Raw genomic sequence first — 8811 nt, 5'->3', positions numbered from 1 at the left:
ATGGCATAATGTGTTTGCAAAACAAAGAACAAACAAACAACAAAAGAGTATGGTTGACTGACATAGATCCGAAAGAACCAAGATAATTCTAAAGAAAATACTTAAATTGATGTGAAGGATCATTCAGCACGCATCGACACAGTATCGCTGCTTGCATATACACAACACAATTGTATTTAGAAAACAGATGCGTGCATTAATATTCATAAATATTGATTCATAAGAGCATATCATGACCTAACCCAAATGCCTATTTTGAATAAAATGATTCCATAGTCCGTGATATAGACTTACAAGACTTCCAACCGGATGAATGAATGGTATATTCTATCCTACAAAGAGAATAAATGGCATATGCCTATAACAAATATAAGTAGCTCTGCAAAACTGTTCTAAGAGCAAAAGAGACAGACCCTAAGGTGTACATTGTGTGTGGTTTCATTTCTAGGAAATTCAGCCTCCATGAAACAAATGGATAAATGTTTTGGGAGTGTGGGTATTTCAGCAGAAAGTGCAACAGACAGATATGTATTCTGGGGGAACGGATATTATGCAAATATAAGATTCCTATAGTGGGTCTTTACGTGCTGTAATTGTTAGAAATGTTAAAGACGTGTGAATTCATAAAATTAACATTAACACACTTCCCTCCGATTGTACTGTGTATAGAGATCTGCACAAAAGGAAAGAGGGGAGGAAAAAAAGGACCATGGGACACTAATGGAGAGAATCACACTTTACTTAGGAAAATCTCGTCTGATGAAGCCCCTCACCCAACAGTGAGAAGATGCAGCAACCATTGGGGATGGAAGTTACCGGTTGAATTCCACGTGGATTGCTGGTGTGTTCTGCATGGCTTGTTGTGGCTAATGGATCCAAGTTAACTGGGCAGAACCCTGTGGGTGGATAAGTGTCAATCTTGGGATGCCGATCTCTGTGAAGCTTGGGTTATGTATCCTGCTCAGGAAGCTGTGTAATGTCGAGATATTGCTGCTGCCCAAAGGCCTGAGTTCACCGGTGAGTTTCCAGAAACAGAAAGGGGAGACAGTGAAAGTTCTGCCTGTCTTCACCTTACTGGTGAGGCTCCGAGGTACTTTCAGATTTGCCCAGACAAGTAGAAGTCGGCTTTATGGGAGACACGGAGAGAAATTTGCAAAAAGGTTGGCTGCATGGATTGAGGAGAGATGCGAACACTGGTGAGAGTTGTTCAGCTACAATGGAGAATACTGGCATGGAGACTTCTGTACAGAATACCAGGCTCGAAAGACATTCATGAGACATATGGAGCCTCACTGATACTGGCAGAACCTGTGGAGGGTCAACGTGCACTTGAGGAATGTACTCAATTCACTGCACCAAGAACGGGTCCAAGATTCCTGCCGTCTAAAACAGAAGAGATGACAGAGATGGTAGCAGTGCTCATGTTCTTGGAAGAGGTCGTGAGAATACACACGTCCAAGGGGCAATTAAAAACCAATCAGACCACCAAGCACCAAGCCGTGGTAAGCCTTTTACCAGGGTTCGGCCTAGCTATCAAGCACATGCTCTTCCCTCCCTTCCACTCAGGCATCCTTTTCAAAGGATCAGCACCTGAGCTGCAATGAAGCCAGTAGGAGCAGAGCAAGCCCCTTCTAGAATCAGAGTTCATCCAAATTCACATTCTGTGCACAAGAGTGAACTCCGCCACGGTCAACTACTCTTGACAAAAATAGGTTAGGATTGAATTCTTAGCTCACACCATGAAATGATGGCCTTCCCCTAGATTCAGCAAATGCTGGGGTTATGTCTTCTTTGGGGTGAAAGGAGTGTAGTAAGTGAGGGGAATCTTTGACTGAACTTGAGTATGTATTAGTCCTCAGGTTTTCAAGACAGTATAGGTAACTATTAGAAGTCAGTTATTGAAATGAACTGTAAAAGTCGCTATAGACATGTAGTGACACATGTTTTTTGGACTGTCTTTTCCCTTCAGTCAAGTCCCGGGTGCAGGATATCATAGGGGTGCTGTCTTGGATGGGTTAAATTGCTTTACCAAACATGATGGAATGATTAAACATTCTCATCGTTGATAGAAGAGCACATGGTCTTCCATAGACTAGCAAAGCTGCAGCAGTGTTCTCATAGCTAGAATGCCTCTAAGTGCTATTGGAACCAAGCCTACATGTAAATATGTTGTTTGGGTTTCCTTGTGTTTTCCTAGAGAGAAAAGTTGCCCCTTGAATCGCCAACATTGGCCAGTATGTTTCATTGGTAGGAAAGGGCACCATATGCACAAGGGAAACCCAAGGTGAGGGGTTATTTCATGGTTCCAATATTTATTTCATGGTTCATGTTTTCGTTGTTGGTATCAACAGTAAAGGGTTCACCTGTCCCGTTCATCACTTTGAACTGCTATTTTACATTCTTTCTGTCTATTATTTCTAAGAACTAGCAAATTGTTTCCTGAAAATGACAAGTCTGATTTGTACCTAGATTCAGTATGTTTCGAAAATTAACATCATTTTCCTACAAATCCATAAATATGTAAATCAATTCCATTAACCATTTGAAAGCCTGCAACTGAGGTATCAACACAATGTGAATACAAGTGTCTTCAGAAAAACCCTCCCACCATGGCTGTACAGATAAAAGAGCTAAACAAGTATCACATGTCTGTGAGTTATGTCTAGAAAGTGTTGATTATTGATGTCCAGTTGGCAGAGTACCAGTGCAAGTTTCACTCACTCAATGTCATGTACATAGCAAGATAAACACCTGACTCACACAGCCCTTGGCTCAGGACACTTGCCAAAGAGTGGTCTCTTACTTCCAAAGACAGAAAGAGGCCTCACAAAATCTGGAAGGAGGAGAAGGCAAAGTAGAGAATGGAAACCAGTGCAGGACCTGACCTCTGGTTAAGGAGCAACAAAGGTGAAACTCTGTTTTACTTGGAAGCACACTCTCAAGCAAACAGGACACAAGGGACTAAAAGCGTTGCACTCAGTGTTAGAAGAGATCACAGCAGATGCTTGGCTCACAGAACTCAAAGAAATCAGCACAAAATATCCCCACAATTAATTCCCAAACCAATATCCGAGCTACAAAATTTGAGCTAGAATAGGCTGTGCAAGTTGAGGGGCAGGGCTATGGATGATGGCACAGTCTGAGTCTCAGTGATCTGGAGGGTATTGTGGGTTGTGTTTGGTCCTATCAAGAGAGCAAACTGTCCAGGGACGACAATGAGAAAGCAACAACACTGGCGCGTGAGGTTGAGTTTATCGAAATGTCCAATGGCCACATAAACTGCCTCTGCAGTCTCAGGGAACAATTTGACATTTTGCCAATCGAGCACTTTTTGGGCTCAATCAGAGCCATCATGCATCTGGTCTCAGTGATCCAGGGGGCCTTGTGGCTGAAATCAGGATCCAAAGCCATAGGATCTGCCACATTAATAGGCAGGACTGGGATGATGGTTTGGTACGAGACAGAGGATGTGGGTCAGCTCTGTGGTAGCCTTCATGGTCCCATGCCGCAAGGATGAGAGAATAAAGAAGAGCGGTCTAGGTCCGCAGCATGAGAGGATGCAGCATTTACTTCAAAATTATCTTGCGAATGCAGATGCTACATTTGTGATAGCACATACATGGTACAGCACTGAGGACCCAAGGTGGGGCTGCGTGATCATTGCAGCAGTCCCTGATGCATGACATCCTTAGATATGTTTCCACTGGTGTTTATCTAGAAAGAGAAGCACTGGGAAGAACTTATACTATTGGGACATTCCCATGGCAACTGAAAGGACAAGCGCAGTGTCACGATGGTGTTTTGGAAACACTCCAAAATGACATACAGCAGCCTGCAGAGCAGAAACCGTTTAGCAGCTTCATTTACATAAGAGGTAGGGTACTGTGCAGTTTCAGAGCTGTGACATAAGCGAAATAAAAATGAGGTTCAACTAAATGATAAGAGAAGGGTTTATTCATCACAAAAACTGCAACACCAGAAATTAGAGAGATACCACACAACACACACAGATAAATAACATGGCATCATAGTCTAGGAAAAATTGTCCTCACAGTAATATCATGGAATTGCATACACCCAAGAGACTAAAACTTTCATTTTAGCAAGCCCTGCAAGTCTACATTATATACCTGATAATACTTGACCAGTAGAGATACAGAAGTATAGTTAAAGAGACAGGAAGTACCATTTTAGGTTCCGGAAGTGATTGAAGGCTCCAGAAAATTGTTTCAGAGAACTAGACTCCAAAACATTACCAGAGCAAGTCTTGAAAACCGAGGTGAGATGTACACTGAAGAACATCAGTGTCTCAGAAACCCAAAAGGCAGAATACCAGAAAAGGGGAAAAGAACAGCTAAAGACGAGCCAAATAAAATCGGAAAACACAATGGATGAGATAATAGCAGGGGTAAAGTCAGTCCTAAGCAGACTAGATCATGCAGAGGGACTCGTGAGTGACTGCAAAGACATGAGAAGAGAAACACCTTGATCAGAAGATGACATAGAAAAGCAACTGGAAACCAATGCAAACACTGTTGTTGAAACTTTGGATAAGACAAAGCATTCAAGGCTAGGATACATAGGAATCCCAAATGGAAAATCAAGATATATAAAACAAAAAAAAATCTGAAAAATTATTTGGAAAAAACTTAGACTGAATCTTGCTGAAATGCAAGAAACAATCATCTATACGAAACCTAGAAGCACACATCACCCAAAGCAGGTGGAATCCCAATTGACATACAAGCAGCTGTATTATCATTCAAATCATCAAACTGCATGATCAACCCAGTGATTTCACATGCACCTACAATAAAGCAACGTAGTCATAACAGAACCTCCAGAGGGGTTTCAGCTGATATCTCGACAGATTCATTGCAGGACAGGAAGCATGGCCAACACATAGACCAAATTCTGAATAAGAAAACGCTGCAGTCTAGTGTAGCCTATGCCACAAGACTACCCTTTACAATAGTGCTGATGTAGAGAATTTCACATACTGGCTAATCGTAAAAGACTTCAGCAGTTCAAAATTTATCCTAAAAGAAATATTGAGAATTCTACCCTGAATAGAAAACTAGCAAGATGATCTGGAAATAAGAAAACCATCATTGGAAATGCAAGAGGTGCAATGAGTTGCAAAGAATAAACAAGAAGTAGGCAAAGAGGACGTCAAAATCCTAAATATGGGAGAAGGAAGCAGGAAAACAGGTGATTTTCAGCACTGTATTATGTGTATAAGCTTACATGACTCTCTGAATCAAATGGAGTGATACATGGCATAATGTGTTTGCAAAACAAACAACAAAGAAATAAACCAAAAAAAAAAAAAAAACACCAAAAGCGTACGGTTGACTGACATAGATCCGAAGGAACCAAGATAATTCAAAAGAAAATACTCAAAGTGATGTCAAGGATCATTCAGCACACATTGACACAGTATGGCTGCTTGCATGTACATGACACACTTGTATTTAGAAATCAGATGTGTGCATTAATATTCATAAATATTGATTCATAAGAGCACATCATGACCTAACCCAAATGCCTATTTTGAATTAAATGGATCCATAGTCCTTGGTATGATTACAAGCCTTCCAACAGGATGAATGAATGGCATATTCAACCCTACAAAGAGAATAAATGGCATATGCTTATATCAAAGACAAATAGCTCTGCAAAACTGTACTAAGAGCAAAAGAGACAGACAGTAAAGTGTACATTGGGATTGGTTTCATTTCTAGGAAATTCAGCCCCCATGAAACAAATGGATCCATGTCCTGGGAGTGTGGGTGTTTCAGCAGAAATGCAACAGACAGATATGCATTTTGGTTAAATGGATATTATGCAAACATATGATTCCTATTCTGGGACTTTGGGTACTGTTAAATGTTAGAAAGGTAAAGAAGTGTGAATCCATAAACTTAAGATGGACACACTTCCCTCCGATTTTACTGTGTATACACATCTGCACAAAAGGAAAGAGGGAAAGAAAAAAAGGACCATGGGACACTAATGGAGAGAATCACACTTACCTTAGGAACCTCTCGTCTGATGAAGCCCCCCCAACACTGACAAGATGCAGCAACAAGTGGGGATGGTATTTACCGTGTGAATTCCAGGTGGAATGTTGGTGTTTTCCAAGTGGCTTGTTGTGGCTGGTGGATCCAACATAACTGGGCAGAACCCTGTGGGTGGATCTGTGTCATGGAGTGCCTGCTGCCCTCAGTGAAACTTAGGTAATATCTCCTCTTCGGGAAGCTGTGTAAGCTTGAGATACTGGTGCTGCCCAAAGGCCTGAGTTCACCAGTGAGTTTCCAGAACCTGAAAGGGCCGACAGTGGATGTTCTGCCTGTCTTCAGCTTACTAGTGATGTTCCAAGGTACTTTCAGTCTTGCCCAGTCCTGTAGAAGTCAGCTTTATGGGACACACAAGACAAGTTGGCAGAAAAGATGGTTGCATGGATTTAGGAGAGATGACAACACTTTGGTGAGATTTGTTCAGCTACAATGAAGAATACTGGTATGGAGACTTCTGTACAGAATACCAGGCTCGAAAGACATTCATGAGACATATGGAGCCTCACTGATACTGGCAGAACCTGTGGAGGGTCAACGTGCACTTGAGGAATGTACTCAATTCACTGCTCCAAGAACGGGTCCAAGATTCCTGCCGTCTAAAACAGAAGAGATGACAGAGATGGTAGCAGTGCTCATGTTCTTGGAAGAGGTCGTGAGAATCCACACGTGCCAAGGGGCAATTACAAACCGCTCAGACCTCCAAAGGCCAAGACCTGGTAAGCCTTTTCCCAGGGTTGGGCCTATCTTTCAATCACATGCTTTTCCCTCCCTCCACTCAGGCATCCATTTCAAATGATCAGCACCTGAGCTGCAATGAAGCCAGTAGGAGCAGAGCAAGCCCCTCCTAGAATCAGAGTTCATCCACCTTCACATTCTGTGCACAAAAGTGAACTCCTCCATGGTCAAATACTCTCGACAAAAATATGTTGGAATTGAATTCTTAGCTCACACCATGAAATGATGTCCTTCCCCTAGATTCAGCAAATGCTGGGGTTATGTCTTCTTTGGGGTGAATAGAGTTTGGTAATTGAGGGCAATCTTTGAGTGATGTTGAATATGTATTACTCCTCAGTATTTAAAGAGAGTATAGGTAACTATTATTAGTCAGTTGTTGAAATGAACTTTGAAAATCGCCATAGACATGTAGGGACCTATGTTTTATGGATTGTCTTTTCCCTTTAGTCACGTCCCGGGTGCAGGTTATCATGGGGGTGCAGTCTTGCATGGGTTAAATGGCTTTACCAAACATGATGGGATGATTAAATATTCTCATTGTTGACAGAAGAGCACCTGGTTCTCCAAAGACTAGCAAAGCTGCAGCAGTGTTCTCATAGCTATAATGCCTCTAGATGCTATAGGAAACAAGCCTAAATTTAAATCTGTTATTTGAGTTTCCTTGCATTTTCCAAGAGAGAAAATTTGCCCATTTAATCGCCAACATTGGCCAGTATGTTTCATTGGGAAGAAAGGGCACCATATGTACAAGGGAAACCAAGGGAGGGGGTTATTTCATGGTTTCAATATTTATTTCATGGTTCCTGTTGTTGTAGGCATCAACAGTAAATGGTTCACCTGCCCCTTCATCACTTTGGGCTGCAATTTTACATTCTTTCTGTCTATTTTTCTCTTAGAGCTGACAAACTGGTACCTGAAAATGACAAGTCTGGTTTGTAGCTAGATTCAGTATGTTTCAAAAATTAACTTCATTTTCAGAAAATCCAAAAATATGTAAATCAATTCATTAACCATTTGAAAGCCTGCAACTGAGGAATCAACATAATGTCAATACTGGAGTATTCGGACAAACCCTCCCAACATGGCTGTACAGATAGAAGAACTAAACAAGAATCACATGTTGTGTGTTATGTCTGGAAAGTGTTGATTTATCGATGTTCAGTTGGCAGAGTACCAGATCAAACTTCGCTCGCTTGCTGCCATGTACACAGCAAGATAAACATCTACTCACCCAGCCCTTGGCCAGGACACTTTCCGAAGAGTGGTCTCTTACTTCCAAAGACAGAAATAGGCCTCACAAAACATGGATGGAGGAGAAGGCAAAGTAGAGAAAGGAAAGCAGTGCAGGACCTGAACTCTGCTGAAGGAACAGCAAAGGTGGAACTCGTTTTGCTTGGAAGCACACTCACAAGCGGACAGGATAATTGGGAATGAAAGCATTGCACTCAGTGTTAGAAGAGTGTACAGCAGATGCTTGGCTGCAGAACTCAAAGAAATCAGCACAAAATATCCCCAAAATTGATTCTCAGACCAAGATCCGAGCTGCCAAATTTGAGCTAGCAGAGGCTGTGCAAGAAGATGGACAGGGATAAGGATCAGGTCACACACTGAGTCTCAGTGATCTGGAGGGTGTTGGGGATTGTGGTTGGTCCTACCAAGAGAGCAAACTGGCCATGACCTCAATGAGAAAGCAACCACACTGGCGTGCAAGTTTGAGTTTAACAAAATGTCCCATGGCCACATCCACTGCATTGTGGGCCCAGGGACCAATTTGAAATTTTGCCAATCAAGCATGTGTGGGGCTCAATCAGAGCCATTGTGCATCTGGTCTGAGTGATCTAGGGGGCCTTGTGGTTGAAATCAGGATCCAAAGCCATAGGATCTGCCACTTTCATAGGCAGGACTGGGATGATGGTTTGGTACGGGGCAGAGGATGCGGGTCAGCTCTGTGGTAGCTTTCATGGTCCCATGCCGCAAGGATGAGAGAACAAAGAAG

General features: G+C 42.2%; 1 long non-coding RNA gene across 1 annotated transcript; it reads right to left on the bottom strand.

The window, feature by feature from the left end:
- Positions 1-721: 721 nt before the first annotated feature.
- LOC116661766 lies at positions 722-8040 on the bottom strand. The gene is made up of 2 exons (XR_004317730.1): positions 2761-8040; positions 722-1383 (listed from the first exon to the last, which is right to left on the bottom strand). It is a non-coding gene; the product is annotated as an uncharacterized LOC116661766 (long non-coding RNA).
- Between the last annotated feature and the right edge of the window lie 771 nt (positions 8041-8811).

This window comes from Camelus ferus, chromosome 36, assembly GCF_009834535.1.
Source record: "Camelus ferus isolate YT-003-E chromosome 36, BCGSAC_Cfer_1.0, whole genome shotgun sequence".
Classification (NCBI taxonomy): Eukaryota; Metazoa; Chordata; class Mammalia; order Artiodactyla; family Camelidae; genus Camelus; species Camelus ferus.
Note: the sequence above shows the minus strand (reverse complement) of the source record. Positions and strands in the feature narration are given on the sequence as shown.